Source organism: Somniosus microcephalus, chromosome 4 (genome assembly GCF_052327205.1).
Source record: "Somniosus microcephalus isolate GS21.2 chromosome 4, FLI_Smic_1.0, whole genome shotgun sequence".
Taxonomy (NCBI): Eukaryota; Metazoa; Chordata; class Chondrichthyes; order Squaliformes; family Somniosidae; genus Somniosus; species Somniosus microcephalus.
Window position 1 is genome coordinate 33,298,308 of NC_140990.1, and position 19,975 is coordinate 33,318,282.

General features: G+C 52.3%; 1 pseudogene; it reads left to right on the forward strand.

Annotated features, from left to right (window-relative positions):
- Positions 1–91: 91 nt before the first annotated feature.
- On the forward strand, positions 92–17,061 carry LOC147118575 (uncharacterized; annotated as a pseudogene).
- The last annotated feature ends 2,914 nt before the right edge of the window (positions 17,062–19,975 follow it).

The window sequence follows — 19,975 nt, forward strand, 5'->3', positions numbered from 1 at the left end:
CTCACACCCCGAGCTCAGGGAGCGGGTTCATGAACCCCGGGGGGACGTGGGCTGCTCACACCCCGAGTGCGGCCCCAGGCCCCATTATTAAAACACTCAACATTATCCGCTTCACACACACCCGGGGTGCACCTCAGGCTCCGAACAAGAGCCTCCGGGCCGGGCGTTTGCCCCGACCGGGGCGGCAGCTGTGGGGCTTTCTCCCAGTGACAGGCCCGGGGTAACGGCCACCATCTTGAGAGGCTCAGGGGGCAGCAGGGCGCATGCGCGGCCCCCTTGGCCAGGAACCAGGAGGAGAGAATCTTGTCAATTTCTATCCTGGACTCACAGTGGTGGCTTTTGTAAACTCCTTTTACAGGCTGTGAGAAGGGCAGCATTTACACACCGCAAACTCAAACCAAACAAAACATCACATCAAGATCTGACAGAGTCACTCCATTCATCAGGACCCGAATATCACCAGCCTTTGAATGTGGAAGGAGAAATGTTTGTCTGTTCTGTCTGTGAGGAAAGATTTCAAACATCAGTGTGATGGGAAAAGCACCGATACCCACACACCCGAGTGAGAGTGTTCCAGTGCACTGACTGTGGAAAGAGCTTTAACCAGTTACACAGCCTGAAAAAACATCACACCGTTCACAGCAGGGAGAAACCGTACACGTGTTCTGTGTGTGGACGAGGCTTCAACTGATCATCCAACCTGGAGAGACACAAGGACACCCGCACCACGGAGAAACCATGGAAATGTGGGGACTATGGGAAGGGATTCAATTACCCATCCAAGCTGGAAACTCATCAGCGCAGTCACACCGGGAAGAGGCCGTTTACCTGCTCTGAATGGGGGAAGGGATTCACTCAGTCATCCAGCCTCGATACACACCAGCGAGTTCATACTGGGGAGAAACCATTCTCCTGCTCCTTGTGTGGGAGAGGATTCGCAGAGTTATTCAAGCTCCAGATACACCAGAGAGTTCACACTGGGGAGAGGCCATTCACGTTTATTGAATGTGGGAAGGGATTCACTCAGTTATACCATCTCCAGATACACCAGCGAATTCACACTGGCGATAGGCCATTCACCTGCTCTGTGTGTGGGAAGGGATTCATTCAGTCATCCCATCTTCTGACTCACCAACTTGTTCACACTGTTAAGAGACCATTTAGATGTTCTGATTGTGAGAAGAGCTTTAAAAGCACAAGCGACCTGCTGGCCCACCAATGCACTCACACTGGGGAGAGACCATTCATCTGCTCCGTGTGTGGGAAGGGATTCACTCAGTCATGCACTCTGCTGAGACAGCAGCGAGTTCACACTGAGGAGCGATCTTTCACCTGCTCTTATTGTGGGAAGGTTTTCACTTCGAAGTCTAACCTGCTTAATCACGAGTGAGTTCACACTGGGGAGAGACCGTTCACCTGCTCCGTGTGTGGGAAGGGATTCAGCCGTTCATCCCACCTGCTGAGACACCAGCGAGTTCACCAGTGATTGCAGAGGTTTGATTCTGCTGTTATTGCTGCTGTTAATCACATCCAGGACTGAACCATGTTCACTCTGGCAATTGGGCTTTGTTTCTGCTGATAACTTGTATAGCTGGGCTTGAAATTAATATTCTGGACAAATATTGAATAAATCAGCTTTGTTTCAAACACACAGTGTGTCTAATATTTGATTTCTCCATGATAAGAGGAGACTAATTGATGTTCTGTTACCGACTGTTCCATTTTTGGGCCTTTTCTTACTCTGGATTATTTCAGTTCTCATCTAGTTCACCTTCTACCACATCAAACCCCAAACTTGTTCCATTTGAGTACATGGCTTGTGGGTGTCATAGACTGAACTGTAGTGTCTCACTTTACTCTCATCTGAAATTCCTTTGAACCGCCCCTTTACAGAACCATCTTGCATAAGATTTGAAATCTGTTATCTTCTGTATCGTTTAACCTCTTTTGGATCCGATTCAGTAAAACTCCTCCACAAATATTGCGTATGCCAGCCTTTGAAATGTTCTGATCTTTGTAATTGTCATTGCTGATTTTGATGGTCCTGTCAATTAATCTCTTGTTACTAACATACCTTGCACTCTTTCTTTAATCGAGATAAATGTTTCAAATACTTCCTTTATCAGGTCTTTAGCTCCTCCACTGATTCCTGTCAATAATCCTTGGTCAGGGGCTGGGGTTAGGGTGTAGGCTTTGGGGTCAGAGGTTGGGGCTAGTGGTTATTGGTTAGGATTGCGGTTAGTGGTTATTGGTTAGGATTGGGGTTAGTGGTTAGGGTTCGTGGTTATTGGTTAGGATTGGGGTTAGTGGTTGGGGGTAGTCAATAGGATATTAAGCTTAGGAGGTAGTGGTTAAGGTTAGAAACTACTATTAATCAGCTTGTCTTATTGAGATATGAAGGACTCGACACACTTTGTTCAAAAGAAAACTGATTTGTTTGACACTTATATACAATAGTGTAAGATTATCATGGATTAGTTGGTTTTTAGAATACTTGCTTTACTATCTTACAATCATCAGTATCTTATAATCATCAGTAATGGATTTATAATCGTGTAGGAATTAAATATAAAAGTCTGTAATCATCAACTGTATGCAATGGTAACCTGAATTATGTATAACATGTAGAACATAAGAACATAAGAAATAGGAGCAGGAGTAGGCCATTCGGCCATTCGAGCCTGCTCCGCCATTCAATAAGATCATGGCTGATCTTCTGCCTCAACTCCATTCACCGACCCTATCGCCGTATCCCTTGATGCCCTTACTAGTCAGAAATTTATCAACTTCTGTTTTGAATATACCCAATGACTGAGCCTCCACAGCCCTCTGGGGTAGAGAATTCCAAAGATTCACCACCCTCTGTGTGAAGAAATGTCTTCTCATCTCAGTCCTGAATGGCCTACCTTTTATCCTGAGGCTGCGGCCCCTGGTTCTAGACTCCCCAGTCAAGGGAAACATTCTCCCAGCATCCACCCTATCAAGCCCTGTAATAATTGTGTATGCTTCAATGAGATCCCCTCATTCTTCTGAATTCAAGAGAGTACAGGTCTAGTTTACTCAATCTTTTCTCATACGACAGACCCGCCATCCCAGGAATCAATCTCATGAACCTTCGTTGCATTCCCTCTATGGCAAGTATATCCTTCCTTAGGTAAGGAGACCAAAATTGTACACAGTACCCCAGGTGTGGTCTCACCAAGGCCCTATATAATTGGAGGCACTGTTGGTGGTACCTCTCCAGTGCTTTGAGGTGCACTGGAGAGGTACCACGAATGCTGCCTCCGCAAGATCCTGCGAATTAATTGGCAAGATAGACGCACCAACGTCAGTGTTCTCACTCAGGCCAACATCCCCAGCATCGAAGCTTTGACCACGCTCGATCAGCTCCGATGGACGAGTCACACCGTCCGCATGCCCGATACGAGACTCCCAAAACAAGCGCTCTACTTGGAGCTCCGGTACGGCAAGAGAGCCCCAGGTGGGCAGAGGAAACGCTTCAAGGACACCCTCAAAGCCTCCTTGAAAAGATGCAACATCCCCACTGACACCTTGGAATTCCTGGCCGAAGACCGCACAAAGTGGAGAAGAAGCATCCGAGAAGGTGCCAAACACCTCGAGTCTCTTCGCCGGGAGCAAGCGTAAGCCAAGCGCAAGGAGCAGACGTCAACCCAAGCACACCACCCACCCGCCCCTTCAACCACAATCTGCCCTACCTGTGTGGACTCATCAGTCACCTGAGAACTCATTTATAATGTGTAAGCAATTCATCCTCGGTTCCAAGGTACTGCCTAAGAAGATATAATTGGAGTAAGACTTCTTTACTCCTGTACTCAAATCCTCTTGTAATGAAGGCCAGCATACCATTTGCCTTCTTAACCGCCTTTCATGCCCCAAAGCGCTTTACACCAATGAAGTACTTTTTGAAGTGTAGTCACTGTTGTAATGTGGGAAACGCGGCAGCCAATTTGCGCACAGCAAGCTCCCACAATCAGCAATGTGATAATGACCAGATAATCTGCTTTTTCGTCATGTTGATTGAGGGATAAATATTGGGCTCAAAACACCGGGAATAACTTCTTCAAAGTAGCACCACGGGATCTTTTACATCCACCTGAGGGGGCAGACAGGGGCTTCGGTTTAACGTCTCATGCATAGGACGACACCTCCGACACTGCAGCGCTCCTTCATTACTACCCCTCCGACAATGCGGCGCTCCCACAGCATTGCTTCCCCCGACAGTGCGGCACTCCCACAGTACTCCCTCTCCGATGGAGCAGCGCTCCCTGAGCACTGCCCCTCCGACAGTGCAGCACTCCCTCAGTACTGCCCGTCCGACAGTGCAGCGCTCCCTCAGTCCTGCCCCGACAGTGCGGCACTCCCTCAGTACTGCCCCTCTGACAGTGCGGCACTCCCTCAGTACTGCCCCTCCGACAGTGCAGCGCTCCCTCAGTGCTGCCCATCTGACAGTGCAGCACTCCCTCAGTACGGCCCCTCCGATAATGCGGCACTCCCTCAACACTGCACTGGAGTGTCAGCCTCACTTTATGTACTCAGGTCCCTGGAGCGGAATTTAAACCCACGGCCCTGGAGCGGGATTTGAACCCACAACCTTCTGATTCTGCTATCCACTGAGCCACAGCTGACTCCAGTCTTTTACACAGTTTCATCAAAACTTCCTTGCTTTTTGCACTCTACGCCTCTCCAAAAGCAAGGGAAGTTATGATGAATTGTGAAACAGTTTTTTTTGCAGAGTGAACAAGGCTGTGTGTAGAAAACAACTTTGCATTTGAAAGAAGCTTGTATTGTGAAGCTTGTACCCCTTTGCCAGGCCCGCTGCCTGCGGCCCCTCTCCCAGATTCCAGCCCCAGCTCTGTGCTGACTGCGGCCCCTCTCCCAGATTCCAGCCCCAGCTCTGTGCTGACTGCAGCCCCTCTCCCAGATTCCAGCCCCAGCTCTGTGCCGACTGTGGCCCCTCTCCCAGATTCCAGCCCCAGCTCTGTGCTGACTGCGGCCCCTCTCCCAGATTCCAGCCCCAGCTCTGTGCTGACTGCGGCCCCTCTCCCAGATTCCAGCCCCAGCTCTGTGCTGACTGAGGCCCCTCTCCCAGATTCCAGCCCCAGCTCTGTGCTGCCTGCGGCCCCTCTCCCAGATTCCAGCCCCAGCTCTGTGCTGACTGCGGCCCCTCTCCCAGATTCCAGCCCCAGCTCTGCTGACTGAGCTGCTCTCACCTGGGGACAGCGCGTCACAATCGGCCCCAGCGCACCTGAGCTGGAGACCCAGGTCCCTTGCCCAGACATGACCAGTACCACGGTCATCAAGTGTCTGAATGACATCTTCGCTCTGTTCGGGTTCCCCAGCTATATACATAGCGACAGGGGCTCATCGTTCATGAGCGACGAACTTCGGCAGTACCTGCTAACAAGAGGTATCGCCACGAGCAGGACCACCAGTTACAACCCCCGGGGGAACGGCCAGGTGGAAAGGGAGAACGCGACGGTTTGGAAGGCAGTCCTCTTAGCACTAAAATCTAAGGGCCTTCCGACCTCCCGCTGGCAGGAGGTCCTCCCTGCAGCGCTCCACTCCATTCGGTCACTGCTTTGTACTGCCACTAATGCGACCCCTCATGAGAAAATGTTCGTTTTCCCCCGGAAGTCTACATCGGGAACCTCGCTACCGGCATGGTTGACTTCTCCTGGGCCCATCCTACTGCGGAGGCACGTGAGGACGCATAAAACGGACCCCCTGGTCGAGCGGGTGCACCTCCTACACGCCAACCCCCAGTATGCCTGGGTGACATACCCAGACGGGCGGGAGGACACGGTCTCCATACGAGATCTCGCACCCTCGGGTACCCCTGAATTACCACCGTTATCCCCCTTACCACCGTTATCCCCCTTACCACTGTTATCCCCCACCACCCCTCCCAACCCAACCCCTGCAGACGGCATGCCAAAGCCCCAGGAATCTTCGCCAACCACCCAGACACCAGACCCGACGTCGGGTGCTGCAACACCACCGCCGCCACCACGACGATCAGGACGTCAGACAAGGCCTCCTGATAGACTTAACTTGTAGTACCCTTCACCCCGCCGGACTTCACATTAAACAAGGGGTGAATGTGGTAAACCACTGTATTGTATATTGCCACCTCTGGGTGGCGCTGTGTATGGAGGCATGCCTCAGCTGACTCCACCCACCACTGTGTGGGTTTCGTTCAGACTTGTTCAGTCACTCACGAAGAAGCATGGTCTCTTCTTAGCTAATAAAAGCCTTATTCATCTCTTCTTTCGACTCGTCATCTCTTCTTCGACTCATCACCTTTTATGAAGTAATTGATAAGCGTATCACTTTATGTACTCAGGTCCCTGGAGCGGAATTTAAACCCACGGCCCTGGAGCGGGATTTGAACCCACAACCTTCTGACTCTGCTATCCACTGAGCCACAGCTGACTCCAGTATTTTACACAGTTTCATCAAAACTTCCTTGCTTTTTGCACTCTACGCCTCTCCAAAAGCAAGGGAAGTTATGATGAATTGTGAAAGTTTTTTTTGCAGAGTGAACAAGGCTGTGTGTAGAAAACAACTTTGCATTTGAAAGAAGCTTGTATTGTGAAGCTTGTACCCCTTTGCCAGGCCCGCTGCCTGCGGCCCCTCTCCCAGATTCCAGCCCCAGCTCTGTGCTGACTGCGGCCCCTCTCCCAGATTCCAGCCCCAGCTCTGTGCTGACTGCAGCCCCTCTCCCAGATTCCAGCCCCAGCTCTGCTGACTGAGCTGCTCTCACCTGGGGACAGCGCGTCACAATCGGCCCCAGCGCACCTGAGCTGGAGACCCAGGTCCCGCCCCCTTGCCGCGCCGCCATTGGTTGGAGGACCAGGCCGCCCAGTTCAGTCCTCCCAGCTCAGCCCTCTTCCTATTGTAAGAAGTCACACAACACCAGGTTATAGTCCAACAGCTTTATTTGAAATCACAAGCTTTCGGAGCGCTGCTCCTTCGTCAGGTGAACTGTTGGACTATAACCTGGTGTTGTGTGACTTCTTACATTTGTCCACCCCAGTCCAACGCCAGTATCTCCACACCACTCTTCCTATTGGTCAGAGCTCCCGTCAGTCACAGGCCGGGCCTCCATCCACCTAAATGGGCCTCGTCCTCTGATGACGTCACAACCGGGACCAGCGCCGTGTCGGAAGGTCCCGCCCCCTTGCCGCGCCGCCATTGGTTGGAGGACCAGGCCGCCCAGTACAGTCCTCCCAGTTCAGCCCTCTTCCTATTGGTCAGCGCTCCCGTCAGTCAGAATCACATTGCTCCGGCTCACTCCGCGCGGTTCAATCCGCTCCGTTCGGAGGTCCCGCCCGCCCGCCTCTCAGGTTTGGTTTTTCTCGTATTTTACTTTATAATCTCGCTCTCCGCTTCCCCCCTTCACCTCGATTTAAATCGATTCCCCAAACACTACTTTATCCCGGCCGCTGATTCCGCCTCTTCCCCGGGTCCGGCCTGTAACCCTTTTTATGTTTAAAAGTCTGTGAGTAAGCTGTAACCAGACCACCTGGGGTGAGGAGGAGGATTGCTATCGTCAAATCGTGAGGCTGTGGGTGAAGGTTGGATATTAGCCAACAGTGAGGATGGGACACAGAGTACAATTAGCCTGGGAGGAAGGCCAGGCGAGTCTGCCACTGTGTGGAATGTTATAACATCCGCAGTGAACACACAGGCCAAGAGCAGGGGCCCTGTCTCAACCAATGAGACAGCTTCCTTCTGTGTTGTCATAACTACCCCAGATATGAGTCTTGATGGTCAAAAACAGATGATGTCAGAGTGTCAGCAGACTAAAGCCCGTGTAAACCAGGGTGCTGCAAATGTGGCATCTTTATGATTGGATTTTGGGTTTGGGTGTCAGCCAGTGATTGGTTCAGGAGGACTTCATAGATTTTGAATGAGAGTGAGGGTATGGGAAGGGGTCTTAACAGGCACAAATTGTAGAAGATTTCAGGAGCAGAGGAGTTCAGGAGCAGGGGATTTCAGGGCGAATCAAGGAGACACCCGAGAGACGGAGAGAGAGAGAGAGAGAGACAAGAGACCCAGGGTGCAGCTTACTCACAGTTGCGCTTCTACCCAGAGTATAAGTGGTAATATAAGTCTCAATTATACTCTGTAAACTGCTGCTCGAATACTGTAATATATTAAGTCTTGCTTGTGCTGAATAAAGTTAAATCACTGTCCCCAATATGGGTCAACCTCGAATCATTTGGAACCAGGGTCCCGCTGGGATCTTATAATATTAATAACCCTATTACTGGGCTGGAGCTTAACAACAACAGAATCAAATCCCACTGTCAGAATGAACAGGGTTCAGTCCTGGATGTGATTAACTCAGAAGGTGAGACGACTGAGTGAATCCTTTCCCACACACAGAGCAGATGAACGGCCTCTCCGCAGTGTGAACTCGCTGGTGCATCAGCAGATTGGATGACTGAGTGACTCCCTTCCCTCACTCGGAACAGCTGAACGGCCTCTTCCCAGTGTGAGTGCGTTGGTGTCTCAGAAGATCCTTTGAGCTTTTAAAGCTCTTCTCACAATCAGAACATTTAAAAGTTCTATCAGTGTGAAAAAGTTGGTGTTCAATGAGACTGGATGAACAAGTGAATCCCTTCCCACAGACGGAGCAGGTGAACGGCCTCTCCCCAGTGTGAATATGTTGGTGTTTCAGCAGTTAATGTGTGCTTTTAAAACTCTTCTCACAGGCAGAACATTTAAAAGGTCTCTTATCAGTGTGAACAAGTTGGTGTTTCTGGAGGCTGGATAACTGAGTGAATCCCTTCCTACACACGGAGCAGGTGAACAGCCTCTCCCCGGTGTGACTGCGCCGATGAGTTTCTAGCAGGGATGGGTAACTGAATCCCTTCCCACAGTCCCCACATTTCCACGGTTTCTCCATGGTGCAGGTGTCCTTTTGTCTCTCCAGGTTGGACGATCAGTTGAAGCCTCGTCCACACACACAACACGTGTACGGTTTCTCCCCGTGTGAATGGTGCGATGTTTTTTCAGGCTGTGTAACTGGTTAAAGCTCTTTCCACAGTCAGTGCACTGGAACACTCTCACTCGGGTGTGGGTGTCTCGGTGCTTTTCCAGTCACACTGATGTTAGAAATCTTTTCCCACAGACAAACATTTTTCCTTCCATATTCAAAGGCCGATGATATTCGGGTCCTGATGAATGGAGTGACTCTGTCAGATCTTGTTGTGATGTTTGGTTTGAGTTTCCCATCTGTAAATCCTCCCCTTTTAACAGCCTGTAAAGGAGTTTACAAAAGACATCACTGGAATTACAGGATAGAAGTTCAGAAGACAATTCTAGTTGCTACGGAACATTCTTTGCTCCCAGCGTGTGGTTTTGAGTATTATATAGACTTAATCTGTGAACCTTAAGGTTGCAAGAATCTTATTGATTTTGAGGAATAGAAAAGACATCTAATCATAAATAAATAAATGCATCCTCCAACATCTCCACAGTAGCTGACCTGCTTTAACTACGTCCAGTCTATGTCTTTTATTTCTCTACTTTCTCCCATCATTCCTCCTTTTTGTCTTTCACTATTAGAACTTCTGTCATTTACCCACCTCCTGTTCCCCACCTAACTTTACAGTTTATTATTGTTGTTTTCTTGTGTACGTGGTCTCTTTCTCTTTCCCTCACTCTATCCCTCCCTATAAGCTGTCCATCTGTCATATCTGCCAGTTCTGATGAAGTGCTCTCCCTGACCTGTCACCATTTCTCCTTCCTTTATAGACAACAACAACAACTTGCATTTATATAGCACTTTTAACACTGTAAAATGGCCCATGGTGCTTCACAGGAGCATTATCATATAAAATTTGACACCAAGCCACATAAGGAAATATTAGGACAAGTGACCAAAAACTTGGTCAAAGAGGCAGGTTTTAAGGAGCGTCTTAAAGGAGGAGAGAGAGGAAGAGATGTGTAGAGGTTTAGGGAGGGAATTCCAGAGCTCAGGGCCTAGGCAGCTGAAAGCATGGCTGCCAATGGTGGAGCGATTAAAAAGGGGCCAAAATTGGGAGAGTGCAGAGATCTCGGAGGGTTGTAGGGCTGGAGGAAGGTACAGAGATAGCGAGCGGTGAGGCCAAGTTGGGATTTGGAAACAATGATGAGGATTTTAAATTGAGGCTCATGCCCAGTCACTATTTCTCCTACCTTTTTTGAAAACTTAAAAAAAAAAAAAATTTTGAAGGTGGCAGGACAGGTTAAGAAAGCAGTTAATAAAGCATAAAGGATCCTGGGCTTTATAAATAGAGGCATAGAGTGCAAAAATCAGAAGGTTATGTTAAACCAATATAAAACACGAGTTCGACCTCAGCTGGAGTATTGTGTCCAATTCTGGGCACCACACTTTAGGAAGGACGTGAAGGCTTTGGAGAGGGTACACAAGAGATTTACTAGACTGGTTCCAGGGATGAGGGATTACAGTTACGTGGGGAGACTGGAGAAGTTGGGGTTGTTCTCCTTAGAGCAGAGAAGGCTAAGAGGAGATTTGATCGAGGTGTTTAAAATCATGAAGACTTGAGATGGAGTAAATAAAGAGAAACTGTTTCCAGTGGCTGAAGGGTCGATAACCAAAGGGCACAGATTTCAGGTGATTGGCAAAAGAACCAGAGGCAACATGAGGAAAAAGAATTCACGCAACGAGTGGTTAGGACTTGGAATACACTGCCTGATAGGGGGGGTAGATACAGATTCAATAGTAGCCTCAAAAGGGAATTTGATAAATACTTGAAGGAGAAAAAATTGCAGAGATTTGGGGAAAGAGCCGGGGAGAGGGACTGACTGGATCGCTCTTTGAAATAGCCACAGACTCGATGGACCGAATGGCCTCCTTCTGTGCAGTACCATTCTCTGTAACGTATTACAGACGCTCCCTGCTCAGTCACCATTCCTCTTTTATTTACAGACGCTCCCTGCTGAGTCACCATTCCTTTTTTATTTACAGACGCTCCCTGCTCAGTTATCATTCCTCTTTTATTTACAGACGCTCCCTGACAGAGTCTGATGCTGCCGATGCGCATGCGCGGTGGCCGCTTCTTTGGACGGCGTGAAACCTTAAACCGGCGGGCGGATAATGTTGAGTGTTTTAATAATGGGGCCTGGGGTCGCACTCAGAGTGTGAGCGGCCCGCGTCCCCCCGGGATTCATGAACCTGCTCCCTGAGCTCGGGGTGTGAGCGGCCCGCGTCCCCCGGTGGTTCATGAACCCGCTCCCTGAGCTCGGGGTGTGAGCGGCCCGCGTCCCCCCGGGGTTCATGAACCCGCTCCCTGAGCTCGGGGTGTGAGCGGCCCGCGTCCCCCCGGGATTCATGAACCTGCTCCCTGAGCTCGGGGTGTGAGCGGCCCGCGTCCCCCGGTGGTTCATGAACCCGCTCCCTGAGCTCGGGGTGTGAACGTCCCGCGTCCCCCCGGGGTTCATGAACCCGCTCCCTGAGCTCGGGGTGTGAGCGGCCCGCGTCCCCCCGGGATTCATGAACCCGCTCCCTGAGCTCGGGGTGTGAACGGCCCGCGTCCCCCCGGGGTTCTTGAACCCGCTCCCTGAGCTCGGGGTGTGAACGGCCCGCGTCCCCCCGGGGTTCATGAACCCGCTCCCTGAGCTCGGGGTGTGAGCGGCCCGCGTCCCCCCGGGGTTCTTGAACCCGCTCCCTGAGCTCGGGGTGTGAACGGCCCGCGTCCCCCCGGGGTTCTTGAACCCGCTCCCTGAGCTCGGGGTGTGAGCGGCCCGCGTCCCCCCGGGGTTCTTGAACCCGCTCCCTGAGCTCGGGGTGTGAACGGCCCGCGTCCCCCCGGGGTTCTTGAACCCGCTCCCTGAGCTCGGGGTGTGAGCGGCCCGCGTCCCCCCGGGGTTCATGAACCCGCTCCCTGAGCTCGGGGTGTGAGCGGCCCGCGTCCCCCCGGGGTTCATGAACCCACTCCCTGAGCTCGGGGTGTGAGCGGCCCGCGTCCCCCCGGGATTCATGAACCCGCTCCCTGAGCTCGGGGTGTGAACGGCCCGCGTCCCCCCGGGGTTCTTGAACCCACTCCCTGAGCTCGGGGTGTGAGCGTCCCGCGTCCCCCCGGGGTTCATGAACCTGCTCCCTGAGCTCGGGGTGTGAGCGGCCCGCGTCCCCCCGGGGTTCATGAACCCGCTCCCTGAGCTCGGGGTGTGAGTGGCCCGCGTCCCCCCGGGGTTCATGAACCCGCTCCCTGAGCTCGGGGTGTGAGCGGCCCGCGTCCCCCCGGGGTTCATGAACCCGCTCCCTGAGCTCGGGGTGTGTGCGGCCCGCGTCCCCCCGGGGTTCATGAACCCGCTCCCTGAGCTCGGGGTGTGAGCGGCCCGCGTCCCCCCGGGGTTCTTGAACCCACTCCCTGAGCTCGGGGTGTGAGCGGCCCGCGTCCCCCCGGGGTTCATGAACCCGCTCCCTGAGCTCGGGGTGTGAGCGGCCCGCGTCCCCCCGGGGTTCATGAACCCGCTCCCTGAGCTCGGGGTGTGAGCGTCCCGCCTCCCCCCGGGGTTCATGAACCCACTCCCTGAGCTCGGGGTGTGAGCGGCCCGCCTCCCCCCGGGGTTCATGAACCCACTCCCTGAGCTCGGGGTGTGAGCGGCCCGCGTCCCCCCGGGGTTCATGAACCCGCTCCCTGAGCTCGGGGTCTGAGCGGCCCGCCTCCCCCCGGGGTTCATGAACCCGCTCCCTGAGCTCGGGGTGTGAGCGGCCCGCCTCCCCCCGGGGTTCACGAGCCCGCTCCCCGAGCTCGGGGTGTGAGCGGCCCGCGTCCCCCCGGGGTTCATGAACCCGCTCCCTGAGCTCGGGGTGTGAGCGGCCCGCGTCCCCCCGGGGTTCATGAACCCGCTCCCTGAGCTCGGGGTGTGAACGTCCCGCGTCCCGCCGGGGTTCATGAACCCGCTCCCTGAGCTCGGGGTGTGAACGTCCCGCGTCCCCCCGGGGTTCATGAACCCGCCCCCTGAGCTCGGGGTGTGAGCGGCCCGCGTCCCCCCGGGGTTCATGAACCCGCCCCCTGAGCTCGGGGTGTGAGCGGCCCGCGTCTCCCCGGGGTTCATGAACCCGCTCCCTGAGCTCGGGGTGTGAACGTCCCGCGTCTCCCCGGGGTTCATGAACCCGCTCCCTGAGCTCGGAGTGTGAACGTCCCGCGTCTCCCCGGGGTTCACGAACCCGCTCCCTGAGCTCGGGGTGTGAGCGGCCCGCGTCTCCCCGGGGTTCATGAACCCGCTCCCCGAGCTCGGAGTGTGAACGTCCCGCGTCTCCCCGGGGTTCATGAACCCGCTCCCTGAGCTCGGGGTGTGAGCGGACCGCGTCCCCCCCGGGGTTCATGAACCCGCTCCCTGAGCTCGGGGTGTGAGCAGCCCGCGTCCCCCCGGGGTTCAGGAACCCGCTCCCTGAGCTCGGGGTGTCAGCGGCCCGCGTCCCCCCGGGGTTCATGAACCCGCTCCCTGAGCTTGGGGTGTGAGCGGCCCGCGTCCCCCCGGGGTTCATGAACCCGCTCCCTGAGCTCGGGTTGTGAGCGGCCCGCGTCCCCCCGGGGTTCATGAACCCGCTCCCTGAGCTCGGGGTGTGAGCGGCCCGCGTCCCCCCGGGGTTCATGAAGCCGCTCCCTGAGCTCGGGGTGTGAGCGGCCCGCGTCCCCCCGGGGTTCATGAACCCGCTCCCTGAGCTCTCTCACCTGATGTGTCAGTGGCTGCTGCCAAGGTCCGCGCATGCTCAGCTCTCACTGCCCGGGTGATTGACGGGAGCTCCGGACCAATAGGAAGAGTGGGGCGGGGCTGGAGGACCGAGCGGGCGGCGGGTCCTCCAACCAATCGGAGTGTGTGAGGGGCGGGGCTTGTGGCACCCAGTGGGCGGGGCTCAGTCCGGAGCTCCCTCATTGGCTGAAACTCTGCATCATTTTCAAACCTGATTTCTCTCCAACTCCAGGAGAAAACTGGGCCTTTCTGTTGTGGCTTTAAACAGATGAAACCCTGTGGTGTGGAGCAAACATTGCAACATTTGGTAGTGAAATGGATTCATTCAGGACAGACAGCAGGGATTATTTCAGGAAATAACTCAGTGTAGTTGTTGTTTCTCTTTGAACTCTTCCCTTGGAGAACAGTGTGAAACAGTGGAAGGATATTTATTATTGAAGGATTCTCCGGCTGTTTAACGCTCCTTCCATGGCCGTTACCATTCTGATACCCGCTGATAGGCTGGTTAGTCCTTAACCAAGAGTTTTATGAGCTCCCACAACTCATACAATGGGGGTGGGCACCCACACCCACCAGGCACGCCTGTCGATCCGATACCAACCCAGAATGAGCTGGAGATCCGTCTCCACTCGCCAGGACAGTCTGCAGCGAGGCTCAAACTTTACACACTTCTGACTCAGAGGCGGGAATGCGAACAGTCATTGTTTATTACTACAAGTGTCACCTAACTGACTGACTCTCTTCCTTTGTATATCCACCTCAGTTTCCATATAAGCTCTTGATTCTGTCTTCCACAGCTCAATGTTGGCACGTACGTCATCTAACGCCCTCCTTCCCCCTGACAGTGTGGAACTGCAGCTGCTGCAGAAACCACATCCTTCTCGACACTCTCCCACTGTCGGCCTGATCCTCTCAGACTCAACTCATGCCCATCTTTCTCCAGTATTTTCATTACCCTGAAATTAATTGCATCAGTTTATTATTAATTGTGCTTTATGAATCGAATCCAACTTCTCCAATGTTTATTCTCATTCAGTTTGCATTGTGGTCAATCATAGACTGTCACATCTGCTTCTGTTTCCGCCTTATCTTCCTGTTCCCTCTGGTTTTGAGGAGAATGTGCTTTCTGTGGTCAGAATTCAGTTATTCAGTGTCGAGCTGCATGTATTCTCTCAGACTAACTTGGTTGTGCTCCTGGTGCCTGTGTCAGCCATTGTCACTGTTTAATGCTCAACCTCTGTAGAAGTGCTTTTATTTTCCAACAGGTGCTGTGCTCAGTTTTACACAACACACCTCAGGATGATATATTGGCCTTGGAGCTGATCCTGCACAGATTCACCAGGGCTGAACGGGTTAAATGATGAGGACAGGTTGCAGAGCCTTAGATTGCATTCCCTTGAGTTTAGGATGACGGGTGATCGAAGTGAGGTGTTTGAAACGATTAAACGGTTTCAATGGAGTAGATACAAAGAAACTATTTCCTCTGGTGGGGAAATCCAGAACAAGACGATGAATCCTCTTGGGGGAACAAAATAAACTAGAATTGTCTGTTCTGAATTTCTATCCTGGACTCTCAGTGATGGCTTTTGTAAACTCCTTTTACAGGCTGTGAGAAGGGCAGCATTTACAGACCGCAAACTCAAACCAAACATCACATCAAGATCTGACAGAGTCACTCCATTCATCAGGACCTGAATATCATCGGCCTTTGAATGTGGAAGGAGAAATGTTTGTCTGTTCTGTCTGTGGGAAAAGATTTCAAACATCAGTGTGACTGGAAAAGCACCGAGACACACACACCCGAGTGAGAGTGTTCCAGTGCACTGATTGTGGAAAGAGCTTTAACCAGTTACACAGCCTGAAAATACATCGCACCATTCACAGCGGGGAGAAACCGTACACGTGTTCTGTGTGTGGACGAGGCTTCAACTGATCGTCAAACCTGGAGAGACACAAGGACACCCTCACCACAGAGAAACCGTGGAAATGTGGGGACTGTGGGAAGGGATTCAGTTCCCCGTCCCACCTGGAAACTCATCAACGCAGCCACACCAGGGAGAGGCATTGTGTGGGAAGGGCTTCAATCGTTCACCCTACCTCATTGAACAACTTGTTCACACTGATGAGAGACCTTTTCAATGTTTTTTTTTATTCGTTCCTGGGATCTGGGCTTCGCTGGCAAGGCCAGCATTTATTGCCCATCCCTAGTTGCCCTTGAGAAGGTGGTGGTGAGCCGCCGCCTTGAACTGCTGCAGTCCGTGTGGTGAAGGCTCTCCCACAGTGCTGTTAGGTAGGGAGTTCCAGGATTTTGACCCAGCGATGATGAAGGATCGATAATATTCTTCTAAGTCAGGATGGTGTGTGACCTGGAGGGGCACTTGGAGATGGTGGTGTTCCCATGCACCTGCTGCCCTTCTCCTTCAGGTGGTAGAGGTCGCGGGTTTGGGAGGTGCTGCCGAAGAAGCCTTGGTGAGTTGCTGCATCTTGTAAATGGTACACACTGCAGCCACGGTACACCAGTGGTGGAGGGAGTGAATGTTTAAGGTGGTGGATGGGGTGCCAATCAAGCTGTCTGCTTTGTCCTGAATGGTGTCGAGCCTCTTGAGTGTTGTTGCAGCTGCACTCATCCAGGCTAGTGGACAGTATTCCATCACACTCCTTACTTGTGCCTTGTTGATGGTGGAAAGGCTTTGGGGAGTCAGGAGGTGAGACACTCGCCGCAGAATACCCAGCCTCTGATCTGCTCTTGTTGCCACAGTATTTATGTGGCTGGTCCAGTGAAGCTTCTGGTGACTCCCAGGATGTTGATGGTGGGGGATTCGGCAATGGCAATGCCGTTGAATGTCATGGGGAGGTGGTTAGACTCTCGCTTATTGGAGATAGTCATTGCCTGGCACTTGTGTGGCGCGAATGTTGCCTGGCACTTGTGTGGCGCGAATGTTACCTGCCACTCATCAGCCCAAGCCTAAACATTGTCCAGGTTCTGACTGTGAGAAGAGCTTTAAAAGCACTAATGGTCTGCTGCAAAACCAATGTACTCACACGGGTTAGAGGCTGGTCACCCGCACTCAGTGTGGAAGGAGATTCATTGCTTCATCCACCCTGCTGAAACACCAGCGACTTCACAATGAGGAGAATCCTCACACCTGCACTCAATGTGGAAAGAGACTCACTCAGTCATCCAGCCTGCTGAGACACTAGCAAGTTCACACTGGGGAGAGGCTGTTCACCTGCTCCGTGTAGGGGACAGGATTCACTGAGCGATCCAACCTGCTGAGACACTAGCAAGTTCACACTGGGGAGAGGCTGTTCACCTGCTCCGTGTAGGGGACAGGATTCACTGAGCGATCCAACCTGCTGAGACACTAGCAAGTTCACACTGGGGAGAGGCTGTTTACCTGCACCGTGTGGGGGACAGGATTCATTGAGCCCTCCAACCTGGTGAGACACCAGCAAGTTCACACTGCAGAGAGACTGTTCACCTGCTCCGTGTGGGGGACAGGATTCATTGAGCCCTCCAACCTGGTGAGACACCAGCAAGTTCACACTGGAGAGAGACTGTTCACCTGCTCCGTGTGGGGGACAGGATTCACTGAGCTCTCCAGCCTGCTGAGACACCAACAATTTCACAAGTAAATGGCAGAGAGGTTGGATTCTGCTGTTGCTGTTAATCACATTGAAGACTGCAGTGTTCATTCTGACAGTTGGGGTTTGTTTCTGCTGATGTTAATAACTGGGCTGGAGGTTAATATTCTGGATATATGTCAAATAAATTAACTATGTTTGAAACACGGTGGGTCAAGTCCTTGATTTTCCCAAGATAAGTGGCGACTAATTGATGTCCTGTTACAAACTGTTCCATTTTGGGCCTTTTCTCCCGTCTTACTCGAGATTATTTCAGTTGTCATTACCTTCAGTTACAGTTCCAGCTCCCAATACCTTCCGGAGTGCCTCTCCTAGCCTTGGTATCCAGGGAAGGCATAAATAACATGTCCGGGATCACTAAACACAAAGCCCAGTCTGTTAATCACTTTCCCCAGCCCCAAACTGTAACATCGTAGCCATATCACCCTAACCCAAACCATTAGTGGAGGTCATCCACTTTGGACCTAAAAAGGATAGAACAAAGTACTTTCTAAATGATGGAGAGGGCGGGGCACAGTGGGGCAATAAAACCCAAGGCAGGTTTATGAACATGGGGTGCGGCTTTAGGCCCGAATAACAGCCCACAAGGCCGGTGTGTTTCCACTAGGGTGGCTAATCCTGGACCTTCTCCTCGGGGAGCAGCCCTGGTTACCGAGGGAACTGACCGCCACCTTAGTAGAGGAAGATGGGAAGAGTTCAGCGAGCAGTAGGACACATCCGCCACCATCTTGGTACAGGAACAGAGAGTGGGCAGGGCTTCCGGGTTCCAGTGACCAGGAGAGACAATCATTGACTCATTAATTTTGTTCTCACTCTGCACACAGAGGGTTTCTCACCATTTTCTCCCCTCCACTCCTGAAGGTGCCGACTCGCCCTGGGGTTACAGTTCCACAGTCTCCGCCCAATCTGAAGGGCCAGTAAAGCGGCCACTCTTCACGAGTGAGCCCGGACAGTGAGTGTCAACAGGATATTTGACTGCAGAAGCATCACACTTTGGTTGAGGAGGAGATCACACTCAACTGTTAGGGCTGACCACCAGCAATTGTGTGCCATCTTCTTTTCTAAAGATTTCTTAGCTTCTCTAAAGGCTGCTTTTGCCTCCCTCAATTGTGGGTGATATTTGTCCCTATTCTCCTGTCAACTGAATTAATCTTGATCTGAACTGGGTTCAATGTAAGACAGTTCAGGAAGTCAGATATCATTCTCCCCTAGACCTACGCTGGCCAGTGAAACCCCAGACGGTTCCTCAGTAAGGAGTCCTCTGGTTCCTCAGCATATATTTGTCAGGTTACTGAAACCCAGCTTTCTTACCGTCCACTCCTGGAGGCCCCACTCCCTGAACCTACAACCTTCAGCAGGGTCAGTGGTGGAGTTCCACAGTGGGAGTGATCCCAGAGTAACTGTCAGGATCGCACCCCCTTGGATTTTCTGGGTCGTGTATTTTTAGTTATCCTGGTGTCTAACACACACATCAATAAAACAGGGAATTCCTGGAAACATAGAAACATAGAAACATAGAGATAGGAACAGGAGTAGGCCATTCGGCCCTTCGAGCCTGCTCCGCCATTCAATGAGATCATGGCTGATCTTCGTCTGAGATCTTAGCTGATCTTACCAGTTCAGTACCCCGTCCCCGCCTTTTCTCCGTAACCCTTAATCCCCTTAGCCTTCAGAAATATATCCAATTCTCTCTTGAAAATATTTATTGAATTAGCCTTCACAGCCCTCTGTGGCAGGGAATTCCACAGGCTCACCACTCTTTGAGTGAAGAAATTCTTCCTCATCTCTGTTTTAAATGATTTGCCCGCTATTTTTAGACTGTGGCCCCTGGTTCTGTGCTCCCCTGCCATTGGAAACATTCTCTCTGAATTCAGCCTGTCCAGGCCTGCCATAATTTTATATGTTTCGATGAGATCCCCTCTCAATCTTCTAAACTCCAGTGAGTACAAGCCCAAACTATTCAATCTCTCCTCGTAGGTCATTCCCGCCATTCCAGGTATCAGCCTGGTGAATCGCCGCTGCACTCTTTCCATGGCAAGAACATCCTTCCGCAGATGGGGCGACCAAAACTGTACACAATACTCCAGATGCGGTCTCACCAGCACCTTGTACAGCTGTAGTAAGGTATCCCTATTCCTATACTCGAACCCCCTTGATATGAAGGCCAACATACCATTTGCCTTCTTAATCGCCTGTTGCACCTGCATGCTCTCCTTCAGTGACTGGTGCACAAGAACACCCAGGTCCCTCTGCACTTCCCCATCTCCCAATCTATTGCCATTTAGATAATAATCTACCCTCCTGTTTTTACCCCCAAAGTGGATAACCTCGCATTTATCCACATTATAGTGCATCTGCCACGTATCCGCCCATTCCCCCAACCTGTCCAAATCGCACTGTAGCCTCCTGACATCCTCATCAGAGCCCACCCCTCCTCCTAGTTTAGTGTCGTCAGCGAATTTGGAAATATTGCATCCAATTCCCTGATCCAGATCATTTATATATATTGTGAACAGCTGGGGTCCCAGGACAGATCCTTGCGGCACCCCGCTGGTCACTGCCTGCCACTCCGAAAACGAGCCGTTTATTCCAACTC